General features: G+C 41.8%; 1 protein-coding gene across 2 annotated transcripts in view; it reads left to right on the top strand.

The window, feature by feature from the left end:
* The window catches only part of POU6F2 (POU class 6 homeobox 2), a 402,341-nt gene that overhangs the window by 5,515 nt on the left and 378,620 nt on the right, over positions 1-18,206 (top strand). The window contains exon 1 of one of the 2 annotated variants that reach the window (XM_075921734.2): positions 13,797-13,838. The exons of the other annotated variant lie outside the window; for it this stretch is intronic. The gene's annotated coding sequence lies outside the window, so the exon portion shown is untranslated. Of the gene's footprint in view, positions 1-13,796; positions 13,839-18,206 lie in introns of those variants that run through there. 2 annotated transcript variants of the gene reach the window in all.

Here is an 18,206-nt window from a genome sequence, read left to right as displayed (position 1 = left end):
TGGACATTTTACATGTCCGGTATTTTCTGTTTTTTTTTTTTTTAACTGGATGGGGGATGAGAATACCAGATTGTCTCAGTGAATACAGGACATCTGTCAACCCTATGTGTAGACATACCCTGAGGGGTTTTGATTTGGCTTACGAATGAGCATAGCTCTCATTGAAGTCAATGGGAATTCAACACATGCTTTAAGTTAAAAATGTGTTTATATGTGCTGCTGTGTTGGGACCCACATCCTTACATATGTGAGTAATCCATATTTGTTAAACTAATTCTATGCAACAGTGGTTGTACTCACAAGAATAACAGTATGCAGAAGAAAGCCCTGGCTATCTATTGTCATTGTTCATAAATTAAGGGAAGTCTGATTTAAATGTCAGCTAAATAATTACAGTACAAACTGATGTATAATTAGAGGTGACTATTAGGATTAAAGAAAGTAATTTAAGGCTCTTGAACATTTCTATTTTTTATGAATGTCAGGGTTACAGGTAAATGGACTATAGCTTCAGGCTTTTTGTTTTATCGCTGGCTTTGAAACCTCTGTGATATGTAGGACTGTGTCTTCAAAAGAGAGAGATTAGCTGTTGATATTTGCTACTGATACTCTGACTGGTAATGCTGTTGCATAGGAGAGTTTTATCTAACTGTGAGATCAAAAGAAAATTTTGAAGATCAAGAGACTGTTCTAAATTCCTCGCTATTTTGAAAGTGACAGTGGCAGGGGGAGGGAAAGCTTTATGCCTCAAAACACTCTTTTTTCAGTCCATTGGTATACATGAATCTTCTTAGTGCAATGAACTTTATGTGAAATTGCTTATTAAAGATATAGGCACTATTCATGTATTTTATACAGTTTCTTTCCTAAATTAAGTCTTGAACCTGCAAGCCCTTAGGCACTGCCTTAATTTTACTCTCATGAGTAAACTCATTGACTCCATTGGGACTACTCCTGGGCATAGCATGAAACATGTGCATGTTTGCAGGGTTGGGGCTTTACAGCCATATATTGCAAACCCTTACTCACATGAGCAGACCCATTGCTGTACTGCAAACTCATGTGAGTTGCTCCTGCGAGAGAGGATTTACTATGAAGTCCTGCTCCTGTTAATATCAATGATAGCTTTTCTTTCGCTTCACTAAAGCCATCTGCAGTCAGTTTGGAAGTAAAAAGTCTTGATCTGGCAAATTTGTATAATTTGAATCATGTGATTGGTCCTGTTGATGGCACTTGTACTACCTACCCAATACTGTCCACTTGTAACTGCAGGAATAGATCACACCAGCAAGTGGTATTCCAAAAAGAGACAAGTCCTTAAACAAAAGATGGGGAAAAAAAATTAAAAACCAACCACATACTATTTCATTCACTGCTTCCATCAAATACATTTTGGCTTACACATTTCAAATGTTTTTTGTACTTAAAGGAAACCCTCTCAAAAAGAGGCGTGGTTAGTACTTGAATATTAAGCTGCTGTAGGGGAAACACAAGTACTGCAAAATGTTTTACCTTCTCCATGGTACGTCCATCCTGCTCTACACACAAATCATGCTTCACATTCTTCAGGTGGATTATACAAAGCAGAAATAATGCCTGCAAACAAGACTCCTTCAGTTCTTTGGAGTAAAGGTTGAAAGTTGTGGCAAATGTAAAAATGGATTCAAACATAGATGACTAAAGCAGAGAACATCAAACTCATTTCACTTAGTGTCGTTCATGATGATTTATCATTATAGTCAGGGCAAACTGTGGTCTCAGAGCTGAAACAATTTTATCCCTTTTTTAAAAAAACAGAATGTTCCAGCTTGGTTCTTATATCCTTAGGGTTGCAATATTGAATTCAGAATCAGGAAACTTAATCTTGCAGCCAGATTTGACAAGATGCTGGTTGAATGGTAGGCAGAAATGATGGTTTGTGGGGTGTAATGCCCAAGGTCACACATGAAAAAAGGTAACAGGGTTTTTTCCACCAGGGTTGAATGCAGGATTTACCTGCCCCATACACCTACCAAAAAAAGCAAGAATTTCTTTGTGCACGAAAAATACCAGCAGTGCTGATTTTAGATCTTCAGCCTGGATCTGAAACCTTTGAACATTGCTCAACCCTGCAAACATTTCACTGTGCACAAAGAAATATACTTTAGAATGAGTTCATAAGCAGTATATTCTGTTTTCTAATCAGTAAGTTGGCTGTTGCTTTCTGTGATGCTACTTATTTAGGCGATGATCCTGCACATACTTATTCATGTGTGTAAGGATACGTCTACATTGAAAGCTTCTTTGAGAATAAGCTTTTCTGGAAGATATCTTCTGGAAAAACTTATATTAAAATAAAGCATCCACACTGCTGGGAAGTTTCAAAATTAGACCGAGGCAGGCTTCCCTAATGTGGATGTGCTCTCAACTTAGAGCCTCAGGAGGCGCTGGGAAGGAATAACTTTAGAATGGCCATGGTGAAGAGCTGTTTTGACATAGCAGCAGTGGACCGTCTACACACCCCAGCTGTGTCTACATTGGCCCCTATTCCATAATAGGGATGCAAATGTAGCACTTTGCAATAGGCAAATCCGCGGGGGATTTAAATATCCCCCGCGGCATTTGCATTAACATGGCTGCCGCTTTTTTCCGGCTTGTAGATAAGCCGGAGAAAAGCGCCAGTCTGGACGCGATCCTCCGGAAAATAAGCTCTTTTCCGGAGGATCTCTTATTCCTACTTGATCCTCCGGAAAAGAGCTTATTTTCTGGAGGATCGCGTCCAGACTGGCGCTTTTCTCCGGCTTATCTACAAGCCGGAAAAAAGCGGCAGCCATGTTAATGCAAATGCCGCAGAGGATATTTAAATCCCCCACGGATTTGCCTATTGCAAAGTGCTACATTTGCATCCCTATTATGGAATAGGGGCCACTGTAGACACAGCCCCCCTCTTCCAAGAAAGCTTTTTCGGAAAAGGGCTTAATCCTCATGGAATGAGGTTTACTGCCGTCGGAAACAGCCATCCGTTCTTTCGACTTTGTCAAAATAACACAGTTGCAGTGTGGACACTAGTATTGTTTTTCCGGAATAACAGCCGTTATTCCAGAAAAACGGTGCAGTGTAGACACACCCTAGTCCCACAAACAATTGCAATGGCATCAGGGGATTTCTCACATGAGTAAAGCCATACAGTGCGTGACTGAGACCTGGGAGCCAAATTTGCCTCAGTCGAATATGCACACACACAACTGGGTGCACAATGTGGTCTTCAAACCTAGTGCAATTCGGCATAGAGTTTGGGATAATTTATTTTTGATGTTCCAAAAATATAACATCTAGATTTTAAGTGCACAAATACGAAAATTAAAAGATTCAAAGGTCATCCCTGCAACCATTTCTCCCAGCTCACTATTAAACTCACAATGGATTCTGAGAAAAGGTAGTTGCAGAATTAGGGAATTATTGCTTTATAAGACACTTCAACTAACAGTGAGAATAAGCACTATGAATCTGCTGAAAACCTTTGTTCTCTTCTGTTCAGGATCTGATACCATATTCGATCTCAGCTTTTACACTCTGTAATCAAGTGTTTTCTAAATCTTTAAATAATCTTTTATTTATTTAAAATGTTATATCCAGCTATAGATTGTATTTTGAGGCATACTTTGACTCTTTCATAAAAGGCCACTGTAGCATTTCTTTCTCTTTTTATGGAGCCACATGATCTCTTCTATTAAATTAAGAAGTGCACTGAGTGCGTTGAGAGAATTTGTTGATTTACTATACACCATGACGTCCTTCACTACAGAAATTACTGGAAGTTTATTAGACTATGTACCTAGATTTTTACTTTGGGAGTTAATAAAACAAAAGACAGGTTTTGTTTTGTTTTTCATTTTCCAAGAGAAAAGGAAAAATGAAGGACAGTTTTTTTTATAAAGTATATGATGGAAGTATATTTTAAGGGTCTGTTTCTGATCCCAGTTTTGCTGATGTAAATAAGGAGTAACTCCATTGAAGTTAATTGAGTTACACTGGTGTAAACATGACCAACACTAATCTTTACACTAACAGGGTCAAATTCTGCAGTCCTTACTTATGGCTTGTCTACATAAGTCAGTCAATGCTCATTACAGGAGTGTGATTTCCCTAGTTCATTTTAACATTAGAAGGCACTTTAGTAAGCACCAACAGGATCTACATGGACCAGTTACTGTGGTTCCAAAAAATCACACCCCTGTCATATGCATTGCCCCTCTGTGTAGACAAGCCCTCAGGCAAGAAGCCCAGAGGACTAATTTATTATGGACTGGAGGATATGACCCACAAACAGCCCAGCAAGAAGGAAGAAGTGCGTGAAGTGCTATACCCATTCATTAAATTTAACAGTTTGATAATTCTCAATCAAATGCATTTGGATTGTAAAACTAGTATGTTTTTGAGCTGCCTACTGAGATTCCAATGATGTAATTGGTTACATTTTTTTAACCCTCAGACTTCAGTGTTGTTCCCTAAGGGCACGTCTACACAGTAGGGCGAAAGTAGAATTAAGCTCCGCAACTTGAGCTACGTCAATTGTGTAGATAAAGTTGAAATAGCTTAATTTAGATTTTGGCTCTGTCTACACAGCAGGAAGTTGAAGAAAGAACACTCTTCTTTCACTCAAAATGAGGGGTACAAGAGTCAGAGTAAGAAGCCCACTATTTCGAAATTATTTCAAAATAACAGGCTTGCTGTGTAAACCCACTTTGTTGTTTCAGAATAACGTCAGTTACTCCAAAATAATGCTGCTGTGTAGACAAAGACTAAGAGAATAGATGAAAGTCTACGTTACAAGTGCATTATTCTGTTAATGTTCAGATTTTCTCCCCTGCCTTTAACACTGCATTTTTACATCAAAAGCTAAGTATGGGACACTTCCAGCCCACTTAATTAGCCTCATTAGCACTGGTCCTACAATTGACAGGCACTTTTTTATGTTATAAATAACTAGCCTTCTGTTGTTTCCACTCCAGCTCATCTGAAGAAGTGTGTTTTACCCTCAAAAGCTCATGATGCTATATATTTTTGTTAAGCTCTAAGGCTACGTCTAGACTGGCATGATTTTCCGCAAATGCTTTTAACGGAAAAGTTTTTCCGTTAAAAGCATTTGCGGAAAAGAGCGTCTAGATTGGCACGGACACTTTTCCGCAAAAGCACTTTTTGTGGAAAAGCTTCCGTGCCAATCTAGACACGGTTTTGCACAAGAAAGCCCCAATCGCCATTTTTGCGATCGGGACATTTTTGCGCAAAACAATACTGCGTTGTCTACACTGGTCCTCTTGCACAACAGCATTTGCGTAAGAGGGCTTTTGCCCGAACGGGAGCAGCATAGTATTTCTGCAAGAACACTGACAATCTTACATGAGATCATCAGTGTTCTTGCAGAAATTCAAGCGGCCAGTGTAGACAGCTGGCAAGTTTTTCCGCAAAAGCAGCTGCTTTTGCAGAAAAACCTGCCAGTCTAGACGCAGCCTTGGGCTATGTCTACACTCGCGGCTTCTTGCGCGAGTAATATACAAATGAGGCTAAGCGTGGAATATCGCTGAGCCTCATTTGCATACCTGATGAGCCACCATTTTTTTCAGAAGAGGCTCTTGTGCAAGAAGGAGCATCTACACTGCCCCTTCTTGCGCAAGAAAAACCCTCTTGCGCAATGCCGTTCTTCCTGAAAAGTAATAGGTGTAACGGCATTGCGCAAGAGGGTTTGTCTTACACAAGAAGGGGCAGTGTAGATGCTCCTTCTTGCGCAAGAGCCTCTTCTGAAAAAAATGGTGGCTCATCAGGTATGCAAATGAGGCTCAGCGATATTCCACGCTTAGCCTCATTTGCATATTACTCGTGCAAGAAGCCGCGAATGTAGACATACCCAGAGGCTATGTCAGCGTTTCGAAACAGCTGTTGCTTGGAGTAACGTGCCAGCGAGATCATGCTAATGAAGCACAGGATATTTAAATCCCCTCTTCATTGATTTCGACTGCCTATATTTGCATCCCTAATTTGAACTAGGGTGCAAGTGTAGACATACCCTAAGGTGCCACAAGACTACTCATTGGTTTTGAAGTTACAACTTAACATGGTTACCCCTTTGAGAATGTTAATATTTTAAAATTCAGACACAAGTTAGAAAAAGTTAGAAAAAGTATTGAAGTATCTAATTTTTTAGGGTTGCATGTTTTTGAAACTTTTAAAAGCTCCCTACATATCCTTCTTTCTCTGTTATGATAAACCTCTTTCCAACAGGCATGGCTCCCTCTGGAACTATTGAGTGCTTCTGCTTATATGAGGCTTAAGGGTTTCTACAGAGTGCTATGAAAATCTCTTTGGCATTTTGAGTACACTGCCTTCACAGTGCTCATGTTCTCTGCAGCCTGGAAGAAAATTACAGGCATCTAGCACCACCTAGTATTCAGGTTGCCTGATATTTCCCATTATAAGATCTTGTTTTCAGTTCCATATAACTTAGCATGTAATACATCAGTGCAGGCCGTTAAAATTTGGCAAAGTATCTGCCCCAAATTGAATTATTTTGGAAAATTTCAAAACCAAAAGATAGAAGGAAAATAGATTGTTTTGCCCATATTAAAAAATTCTGGTGACTTTTTAACATCCCCATTCTTTGGAGTAGGAACTTCATAATTGGAAGAATGGTCTCCTTTTGTCAGGGATGTATCTTTTGCTTGTCACAATCCACCAAAATTTGGACAAATTATAAGCCTTTGAAAAATGGGTTTTGCGCATGCTCAGTAGAGACCTCTTAGATTTAGTAGCTAAATTCCCTGAAGATTCCATCCACTCTGAACCTGCTCCATCTCAAGATTGACACTCCAGCCCACTGTTTCTATAACCATTTTCTGAATGAGCCTTCTGATAGATTCTTTTAATACAGGTTCACATTTTTTCCCACCTGAATCCTGTTTTATTCCTTTGGGGATGAATCAAGGTTGTGTAGTTAAGGATACTGTTGTCTGTAGGATCCCTGCTCCAATTTGTCATAGAATTTGAAGTGTGTATACTGAATGAGGACATGCATTGCAGGAAGAGAAAGAAGAGTTTCATGGTTAAAGCAACTGAAGGTTGCCCTGGGGAACTAGATTCCATCTGTCTGTGCCACATAATTCTTATGGGATTCTGGGCAAGTCACTTAAATCATACTTTTCACAGGTGATCATTAATTGGGTGTGCCTCATTTTCTAAGTGCATGATATGAGGCCTGATTTGCAGAAGTGTAGTAAGTACTATTCTATTCAAGGAAAGAGTGAATCCTCCGCTAACCTAGCAGGCTAGTGTATGCCCTCTCTCTGGAGGCAGCAAATTTAGCAATTTCTGTGAATGTCCAGAGAGAGGGACTGGGCACTATAGTGAGACATCTCTGAGGAACTCAGGAACTGGAGTTCTCTGATTATTAGCTGCAGGGCACATTGCAACTGGCAGACTGAGTAGCAACTTTGCTTTGAACATATGTATTGCGAAGTACAGTATAAAATCAAGTCCTAGGCATCTCAAGTTGGGCACCCAGCCTTAACTCCTCTGCTTCTCTGACTCTTCTCCTCTTAACTGCCTCAGCTCCAAATCTGTAAAATTTGAATAAGAATACACCCTTGTCTTACAGGGACGATGTGAATATTAATTTATTAATATTTATGAAGTGCTCAGATACTAGTGTTGAGCCCCATGGAAAAGCCCATGGTTTTAGAGCAGCATTTGGACAGTGGGCAACAAACCAGATATGTGGCCCCATGTTGAACAATGAAGAGAAAACAAAATATTGAATTGTTGATCGTGGGAGCACAGTTGCTTGAGTGAGCTGAATGAAATAGGATTCCTATGGAAGGCTGCATAAGCAATGTTAAAGGTAGCATTTCATTAGCTTTTATGTGTAATAGGAAAGAGAATATTATGGCATTGTATCAGTGGTTTTCAAATGCGCTTGTTAGATACTCTGTTTTTGCTCCAGTGGTTGACCTCAAAACTTTTCCACTTTTGCTTACATGAATAGATAAGACTCAAGTATTTGCCAACACTTAGGTAACTCTCTGTATTTTATCTGTCTTCTAATGTGATCCCTTACCATGGTATCTAAGGGAACTGGGGAGTTTATAAGAGTGACCATTGTATACTGAAAGTAACAGTCATTATTCAGTCCTTCATCAGAAAACTTTAATCTATTTCAGTAAGAGTTTGCATGAGTAAGGATTGATGGCTTGATTCTTCACTGCCGTGGCTTTTGCATAGTTATTTATGCAGTTGCAAAAGTGTTTCAGGACCAGGTCCTTTATTTTTCCAAGTATAGTATCACTCTTTATGTTGACTTTACTTTGAAGGTAAGGAGCAATGTTGAAAGTTTCAGGCTATGCAGAAAAATATTGAATTATTTTCAGTTGATTTTTTTTTTTTTTTTACAGATATAATTGCTGCTTTCAACAGCACTAAGCCACTTTTATTCTGACACTCTACCAATTTCCACTTTCTTGGGGGTAATTTTCTAAGAAACGTACTTAGCTTTCTCCACCCAATGTTATTTGCAATTGCAATTCTAATCTATGCATAATTTTATAGGAATATGTCATGATACTGAAAGGGAACAAACAGATTACTAGCATGTACTGCTTAGTTGGGGGGGGGTGGAGAAGTGTGCACAGGGAAGGTAGTAATTGACTGAAAGGGAATGGGAAGAGGACAGCATAGAGATAGACTTGCTATGTGAATGGAGGAGTGATTAGAAAGGCCGGGAGTGTGAGTCATGGGGAGGGGTGCCTTAACTAAAATTGGAAAGTATGAAGGTTGATTTTTTTAAAAGGAATAAAGTCGTCTATTGTTTTATTACAGCATATTAGTTATGTGTTTAACAGGTGCTGGCCTGGCATAAGATGGAGAAAAAGTGGGACTAACTATCAAGATTAGGCTGATTTGAAAGATTGGATGAGACTAAAATAGGGGAAATGGGCTAAGGATTATACAAACATGTACATGTGTTATATCCTTTCTCTGCATCTTTGTCTGTTCAGTGTCAGTGTTAAATTTTGTCACAGGGATCTATCTTAACAAGTGTCTCTAGAGCACCTAGCCTAATTGTGAGCTATGTAAAGAATGACAGCTAACAGAAATGCAGGTGTAACATCAGAACTTGCTCTTACCATTCTTCCTCAGTTTTGTTTTGTGCAAAATTCTAAGGACTGCCAGTGCCAAATGTTAATCTCTTAAATTCCTTTATTCTGCCTTAATAAATGATAGGTCAGTGTAACATTTCAGGTGGCAGAAATCAGGGATGCTACCATTTAAAATATTTTTAATTTTGTATAACTTACTCTATGTAAGCAGTTCTTAAAGGTGACTTATTTCCAGAATTATTCTGTTAGCAAAGGCATAGCTGGCTGTGTTACTCATTCCCCTCCTGATGTGACTTAATGAGTCTTTTGAAATTGCTTTAGTAAAAGACACTTGCTTTCGCTTAGTCAGAGCCATTTTAGTTAGGGCTGGTAGGTTTGCAGAAATTTTGGGAGTATCCAGAATGCCTGGTGCCTGTATCATTTACTCCCCCCCCCCCCACCACCCACCCCTCCAACTCCCTTCTAAGGCTTTGGGATGAAGTTTGGATGAGGGAGGATGCAGGTTCTGGGAGGGAATTTGTATGCTAGGTACAGGTTCTGAACTGGGGCAGGAGTTAGGGCGCAGGATCTGGGATGGCGTTTGGGTGGAGATGGGAATGTAGACTCTGGGAAGGGAGTTTATGTGAGAGTGGGGGTCTGGGGTACAGGCTCTGGGATGGAGTTTGGGGACAGGAGTTTGGGGGAAGGATTTAGGAAGTCTGGGGGCTTGAAAGAGATGCAGGGAAATTTGGGGGGAAGAAGAAGTTCAGGGTCTCTGAAGGACTGAGATATGCAAAGAGGCTGTAAAGGGTCCAATGGCAGCGGGAAGCCATACTGACTCCCTAGAGTGCCCCACCAGAGGGCACTTGCAGTGCCACAGTTGCCAACAAGTTTGCACAGTAACTTGTTTATAAGGCCCAGCCCTGGGTCACGGCAGGGCTGATGGACAAGTGTTTTACACAAGCAGCTCAATAGTTTAGAGCTTCGGCTGGGTCCCAGCCAAGCCGAGGTTGGGTCTCAGCACTGGCGGAGAGCAAACAAGCACAGGGTTTTTTTTTTTTTTTGCCTCACAGGGGGAACATGCCACCCATGCAAAGAGGTGGGGGGGGGGGGAAGACACAGGCCCACCCACTCCACTGCATCCCGGCTCAGTGCCCTGACAGTGGCAGCACTGCAGCTACAGGGTTGGCAGGGATCCGGGCTGCTAGGTTTGTGGATCAGTGCAGATCCAAGCAGTGTCCATCCAACCTTCATCTCCTCAGCCACCCGGGGTTGGCTGTCACTGGGCTGCTTCCCAGTTCCCCCTGGGGGGTCTACCAGGCTCAGGTGCTGCTCCTCAGGGTCAGCTGGCAACAGAGGGGCTAGCAGGGTGTCCATAGATTCCAGCTCAGGCAGGGGCCCAGGTGGACCGGTCCAGTATTCGGGGCCTGGTGGGAGTACCGAAGGACTCAGTGTGTCTCCAGGCCATGGCAGCAATCTCAGCAGGCCAGGCATCGGGGGCCAGCAGGGGTCCTGGTGGCTCAACCCAGTCCTTCTATTGGGTGCAGTGTGTCTGAGCCCTTCACTGCAAGAGCTGGGACCAAGCATCTGGACTGTTTGGCTGCTGGGCGCTGACTGAGCTCTCAGATTTTATACTCCTAGTCCCACCCAACAGCTTCCTGTGGGCAGGGCTAAGTGAGGCTGGACCCACCCACCAACGGGTCTTAGAGGGCCCTTCTTCTTCTGGGTCAGCGGGAGGCTATGTTGCTGTCCTAGACCCATTACAGAGGGAAAGGATGGGGGGAGGAGGTGTGGGGCACTTCACCTGCAGCATTCAGATGGGAGGCAGGCAGACAGGTTTCCATGAGCAGCTGCCTGCAGGCAACACCACTGCAGTTTCCAGTTGTCCACTGGGGCACTTGCAGTGGGAGGCAGCATCTGGAAACACTCCCTTCTCCTTTCTTGCAGGGACACAAGGACACACTAGAAGCCATGCAGAGCTGGTGGCAGAAAGTCATTCTAGCCCTGCTGCACTGCTAGTGGTGATGCTGTGGATCCCCAGGATATTTTAAATAAATCTGAGACAGCAAGAGGGGTCCAGAGAAGCACCAGGAAGGGAGCACCCAGGGCAGGGCTGGTGGATACCCCAGGGGAGGGACCCAGCCTCAGACTTTGTGGAGCAGGGCTGCTTATTATTTTAGGTATTCACTGCATTGGGCAAGTCCCTCAGGCTATGTCTAGACTGCAAGACTCTTTCGAAAGAGCCTCTTTCGAAAGAGAGCGTCTGGACTGCACGGAGAAATTTTGAAAAAGCGGCTTGCTTTTTCGAAAGAAAGCATCCAGTGAGTCTGGATGCTCTCTTTCGAAGAAGCCCTATTTACATTGAAGAACGCCTTCTTTCGAAAGAGGAACTTTCGAAAGAAGGCGTTCTTCCTCGTAAATTGAGGTTTACCGCCATCGAAAGAAAAGCCGCGTTCTTTCGAATTAATTTCGAAAGAACGCGGCTTGAGTCTGGACTCAGGGGAAGTTTTTTCGAAAAAAGGCTACCTTTTTCGAAAAAACCCCTGAGTCTGGACACAGCCTCACAGAGGTTGGGAGATTACGTATTTTTCCTAGCCACCCACTTGTGTGTCCCTCAAAAAATGATCTGGGAAGAAGATTTGTGATTTGTTTAACCATATTGAAATGTACTTAATACATCTCTTTTCTCACCATGAATACAAGTGGAATGTGAAAAATGAGTTGTGTAGGCAACACTCTCCCATATATACCTCCTGCTTCAGTGCAGGTGGAAGGAATGGATGTCCTATTAAGGTTCATGTAATTGTATTACTTACATGCTGCAGGCTCAGGTTTCTACTCAAGTGCTCAGGCGCAGCCACTATAGATGTCAAATGGAGACAAAAATTGAGCCTTTTATGCATTGTATTCACCAAATGCCATGGGAGTTCCCTTTTCCCACCCTTTTGAAACTAGGAACTTGTGCCACATACTGCACATCTACCACCAACTACCATCATATTCAAAGTTAACATTAGATTATTGGCTACACCCCAGTCCTGTTGAAATCAGTGGTAAAACTCTTATTGATTTTAGTAGGATTTGGCCCTATACGTTTATTCATTGACACTATTTAATCTGAAAACTCAAACATGATGATGGGACCTTTTAAATCCTGCAGAGTTCAGCAGAAAGGAGACTGTCAATTCTGTCTTCCCTGTAAATATTTGTAAGGCCTAGATGCAATGTAGTGGCAGGCAGGGGTCCATCCATGCTGAGTTTATTGTAAAATATGGGTCTGCCATGATTACTATGTTTGTTGATTTACTGTAACTATGTAATGCCACAACTAACATTAAGAAATTAACTCTTGAAGTACATAAATTGCAATGCCTGCTGTTCTCAATTCAGTGTCTCTCTTAGCTAATTATGATACATAGTGGAGACACAAAATAATGAACAAAATATCTCTAATATTTTGAAAAAAATGATGAGGTGAGAGAGAGACGATGTGATGGCATTTAATTTTGCAGCTAGGATCCTTATTGACAGAGAGATTCCTACTCTGATTTAATATAGTAAACAATGGACATTCTGAAAATACTGAACGCCCCATGAAAACAAGGTTAAAGTTGTGATGTTTGAAGAAGAGAAATAATTGATTCTGAAGTGCAAGCAATGTACGGGGTGTGATACAAATTAAAACCATCAGATATTCAGTTCTAAAGATGTGACAGTTTTAGGGCCAGAATCTGCACCATTACTCGAGTGTGTTTTTTCTCTGTGGCTACAGGTTGGACCTCTCTGGTCTGGAACCCCTGAGACCTGAGCAGTCCCAGACCAGGGAATTTGGTGGACCAGTGGAGGTCATTTCTCCCATGCTGGCTGCTCCACTCAGGCTCCCTGCCCTGTCACTGCCCCCCAACGTTGGCCAGCTAGGGCTTCCCCCTGCTGCCTACCCTGCTTCCGTCCCCCATCCTCCCATCCACCCTGGCCCCTCTTCCACTAGGGGATTCCCTGCTGGGGCCCCATTGCTAACGGGCATTTCCCAGCCAGAGCCAGGGCTCCTTGGCCACTGCCTAGTCCCACGGCTGCCTGGGGTTTCCCAGGTTTCCTGTCTGGGACCAGCTAGCTGCTAATACCAGCAGGCCCCACTGCCACAAGGGCTTCCTGGCTGCCCAGCCCTGCTGACACTGGCGGCTCCCCTGCTGCTGCCTGACCCTTCTGGGGGTTCCCTAGCTCAGCTGCTGTTGGCTCAGCCAGGACTCCCCAGCCCCTGCATTCTCCTAGCTGGCTCCCACTCCCAGCCTCCGGATCTCTTTGGACCTGTAACATCCATGGCTGTTCCAGACCACAGATGTTGCCAGACCAGAGAGTCCTGGATTTGAGAGATTCCAGTTGTAGTTTCCTAAATCTGATACACAAAATCCATGTTAAATATGAAGATGGTTCTACAGGGTGCAGTTTAAGTATTTTTGTGGGGGAGGGCAAAAGATGGATCTGTCTTTCCACTGAAGAATTTAAAAACTTCTCTGGAGATTTTCAATGTTGCATTTGAATAGGATCTGGAGGTCCTTTAGAGTAAAGGGGAGATTGTACCACAGATGAAACCATTGTTTATATAATTGTTTATAAAAGGATGAACAAAAAATGAAATTTCTGTACCACATTGTACTAAAATGGAATCTTCATCTTTTTTTATTTTTCTCAACAGCATCATGAAGACTTTGAAATAAAAAGAAATGATGATGAAAGGTAGGATTTTGAAAAGCACTGAGCACTGGCCTAACTCTGCTTCCTCTGATGTCAATTGCAAAATTCCCATTGACTTCAATAGAAGTAGAATTAGGCAAACATTGAGTGCTCTTGAAAATCTCATCCATAATTTACTGAGTTGTATCAAGTAGTTTGAATCTCACACAGCCAATATGGCTGGATTCTGAAGAGATAGACTATAAGATGTGTTAGTTTAACTATTGCCATTACTTGTTGATCAGAATCTCATTTTTAGATCATCTGGATAATGATATAACCCATTGATGTAATGTTTTCCATCTTTTAACTGTAGATATGTATTCCAAAGTGTTTTACAATCATGACATACAAGGATCATTTCATCCACCACTGAGGTGGAACAATGCAAACATTTGATAGCACACAGCAGTTTTACACAATAGGCTAAGACAAGAAGTGAGGAATACCTTATCCAACTACATTCTGGGCCCCCCATTATCCATTCTCTGTCCCAAGGTTGCCAGGTCCACCATTGGTTGAGGTTGGAGCTCAAATGTGTGACCTCTGGTTCCTAAGGTAGGTAACTTATCTGCTGTGCCACTGGAGGAACCTGAAAACCTCCTTACATTCTGCCCTCCCCCCAATGTCTCAAGGTTGCCAGGTCCACAGTGGTTGAGGGCAGGGGTCAAATCCTTGATCTTTGGCTTCCAAGGCACCCAGAAGTTGAGGTGGTGTAAACCACACACCTAGTGTGGGTATTGAGCAATGCAAGTAGTACCTAGACCACAGCAACAGTTAAGATCAAGAGACCTCTACAGCAGGGGCTGGGAGCTAACTGGCTTTTAGCTCAGAGGGTAGCGGCTCCTATACTCAGCTCCAGAGGTCCCAGGTTCAAATCCACCCAGTGGTAGTTACAGTGGGTTCTGGCATGGGCTAGGGTACTAACCTGGGGATGGTAGGGTGGCAGATTTAAGTCCCACCCACCCTGGGAAAGGCAGGATAAAGGGTCCCCTGAAGGTGAGGTGTTGGGGCAGGTTTTGGTGTGGACTAAGGGATAGGGCACTGGCCTGGGGTGGCAGGGTGGCAGGCCCAAGTTCCCCTCACCCTGGGAGAGGCAGGATAAAGGGGTCCCTGAACATGACCTGTGACTTACACATGCCTCAGCACACACAAAAAAATATTCCACACATGGGTGGAAACCTTAGAAACAAAGGTTTAAACTATGTGTGACAATTCCAACTTTGAATTTGACTCAGACAGCAGTACTAGCTAGCAACCCTAATTTTGAAATTCACATGGGAGTCCCATTGTAGTTTGGAAAAAAAAATTCTGCAAATCACACTTTCATGGTAGAAAAGTTCACCTTACTGTATTCACAAATCATGGCTGATGAAAGAAGCCAATATTAGGGTAAAAAGTGGTGTGTAATCTTTTTAACTTATTCAAATCATGCCCATCACATTTAAAAAGAAAGGTGTGATTAAACCAATCATTACAAATTTAATAGACAGTCTGACATTTCACTGTTGTTAATCATATGAAAACTTTGCCCCCAAATACAGACTGTTACCCTGAACACAGTCTATTAATATTATGGGGCTACATCTAGACTGGCATGATTTTCCGGAAATGCTTTTAACGGAAAACTTTTCCGTTAAAAGCATTTTCGGAAAAGAGCGTCTAGATTGGCATGGAAGCTTTTCCGCAAAAGCACTTTTTGTGGAAAAGCGTCCGTGGCCAATCTAGATGCACTTTTGCGCAAAAAAGCCCCGATTGCCATTTTTGCGATCAGGGCATTTTTGCCATCGGGGCTTTTTTGCGCAAAACAAATCTCAGCTGTCTTGCGCAAAAGGACCAGTGTAAAGGGACTTTTGCCCAAACGGGAGCAGCATAGTATTTCTGCAAAAAGCACTGATTTCTTACAGTAGGAAGTCAGTGCTTTTGTGGAAATTCAAGCGGCCAGTGTAGACAGCTGGCAAGTTTTTCCGGAAAAGTGGCTGATTTTCTGGAAAAACTGGCCAGTCAAGACACAGCCTGGGTGTAATCCAAAACTATTTAAGTCCACGGGGAGTTTTAATGGATTTTGGATCAAGCCCGTGCTTGGTTAATTAATTAATTATTGTTTTAGCAATAGCTGCCTGTTTTATTCACAAGTTACCTGTGCTATATCTGAGAGACTCAGCTGTTTCCTTGGAGTCTCTGAATGTTCTAAAAAAGTCCTGATTTCATCTAGCTAGAAATAATGCATGCTCTTTTTAAACAAATTTGAACTGACTGCGTTACATGAATAACAGAGTAAAATACCACCTTACTGTATAAAAGGACACCATACTGGAAATTTACTTCTATAAATACACTACAGTGCATTTATCCAAATCTAATGGGCTGTCAAGCTGAAAACTAAGGTAAGCCTTTCCCTAAGGCTCTGAACTAAGGGTAAAATACTGGTCTCACTGAAGTCAATGGGATTTTTGTCATTGACTTAGTGGTGCCAGGATTTCACCCAAAGAATCTACAGTAAGTACTAATGTAGAAATTCTATGCTATCAAGGGGGGCGGTGCTCTGTGGGGATCTGCTCTAGTGGATCTCAGTGTAGGATTAAAGCCATAGAGAACTTTACAACTCCATAGAACTGAATATTAATTAATCCAAATGGTGTAACATAAAGAACAGAATTTTCTAAGATACTCATTATTTGTGGTGCTCAGTTCCCACAGCATGTGGGTTTTTTTTCTTGTCCCCTTTCACTTTTCATGTTGTAGCAGCTATGGTTTACAGACATATTTTACATTAACTGTGGCATTAATACGCCTGTACTGTTGGATATATTGGTTCCAGCTCTGTTAATTAAATATTTGTTTAATATTTATGTTTTATTGATACTTATATATGTTAGGATCTAGTGACATTGAAAAGTTACTACTACCACTACCACAAAGTAATAGACAAAAATGTGGATTCTTCCACCAGAGGAACATTGGCTAACTTCAAAGAGATTTGATTTACCATATTGAAGGGGTTCAGAGGCCCTTACATAAGACTGGATCCCAATAGCATCTTCTATTAACATTTTTCAGATTTCATCATCTGATTCCATGGTTTATTCTGGGAATCTTGGGAAGAGGGAAATTCTGTGATTCATTCCAGCATTCAACAGGGCCTGTGGACACTTTCTAGATAAACAGTAGTCGGGGGACACTCTTCTTCCCCCCCCCCCCAACCCCACACCAATCCATTTGAAGTCCTGTTTCATATGAAAGAGAAAAATTTATCTGGCCAATTTATAGCAATTTGTGGTAGGGGATTCCTGGAAAAAGATCTTGTAAATCTCAAGGCTGCAGTTCTGATTTTTGTCTCCATCCTTATCGATGTTTTAAAAAGTCAGAATCCCATGACAGGGCAAAAACCTAGCATTTTGAACTACTGAATATGTAGTTCATCTTTGTGCTGATTTGTATGTGCGTGCGCAGCATTGGGTGAGTTTTTGTTGTTGTGAGTACCATCACTTTTGAATGTCCTAAACTATGTGGATTTCAGCTGTCAAATATGTTTCCTTACAATACCATTTTCTGTAATGAAGTTCTCTTTAGTTTAAAAACCCATAAAATAAAATCACCTGACCAGTTACATATCGATTGGTTACACTGTTTCTGACTGAAATTGGGAGGGAAATAGAGAAAAGGGGAAATAAAAAGGGGAAAAAAATCTAAACGATCACTAGAAAAATGGTCCGATGTTCAGAGCATTATATGTTTTACATTTGAGGTATGTATTTTCTATGAAAAGTGTGAGCTTTCCCTTGTTTGACGGGAACTTGTGCTTGAGAAAAAGTTTCAACACGTGAAGATAATGCATTATGAGCATGAAGAACATCTATGTAGATGTTTCACTGGGGATATCTAATGTTTTTCAATAACTACTATAGTACCCAAAGCCTAATCCAGCAAAGCATTTAAGCACATGATAATTTTGGGGCATGTGAGCAGATCCATAGATGTCAGTGGGATTGCTCATATATTTAAATTTATACAAGTACTTGACTAGTCCACAAGCTAAACTGTGAACAGGGAAATTAAGCTGGCCCAGCAGTCTAGTGGACTTCATAGAATAGTCTTGCCTTCATTTTTTCCAGGCTCTAGGTACATAATTTTCCTTATCAGCTTGAACACAACACTTTGTTGGGATCAGTGTTTTAGTTATTCTAATATCTGAGATGTGATTAACATTTTAATTATTATAAAAAGGAGAGGTGTCTGTTACACCATCTGTCACAGAGAACATTTGAGAATATACTGGAAGACTTGAGAAGTTTCTAGAAATGCCAGATGCCAGTCCCCCATACCCCATTGCCCCTTCCCTCCAACCCCCCAGCCCTATTACTCCTCCCA

The sequence above is a fragment of the Pelodiscus sinensis genome, chromosome 2, assembly GCF_052426305.1.
Source record: "Pelodiscus sinensis isolate ZL-2025 chromosome 2, ASM5242630v1, whole genome shotgun sequence".
Classification (NCBI taxonomy): domain Eukaryota; kingdom Metazoa; phylum Chordata; order Testudines; family Trionychidae; genus Pelodiscus; species Pelodiscus sinensis.
Note: the sequence above shows the minus strand (reverse complement) of the source record. Positions and strands in the feature narration are given on the sequence as shown.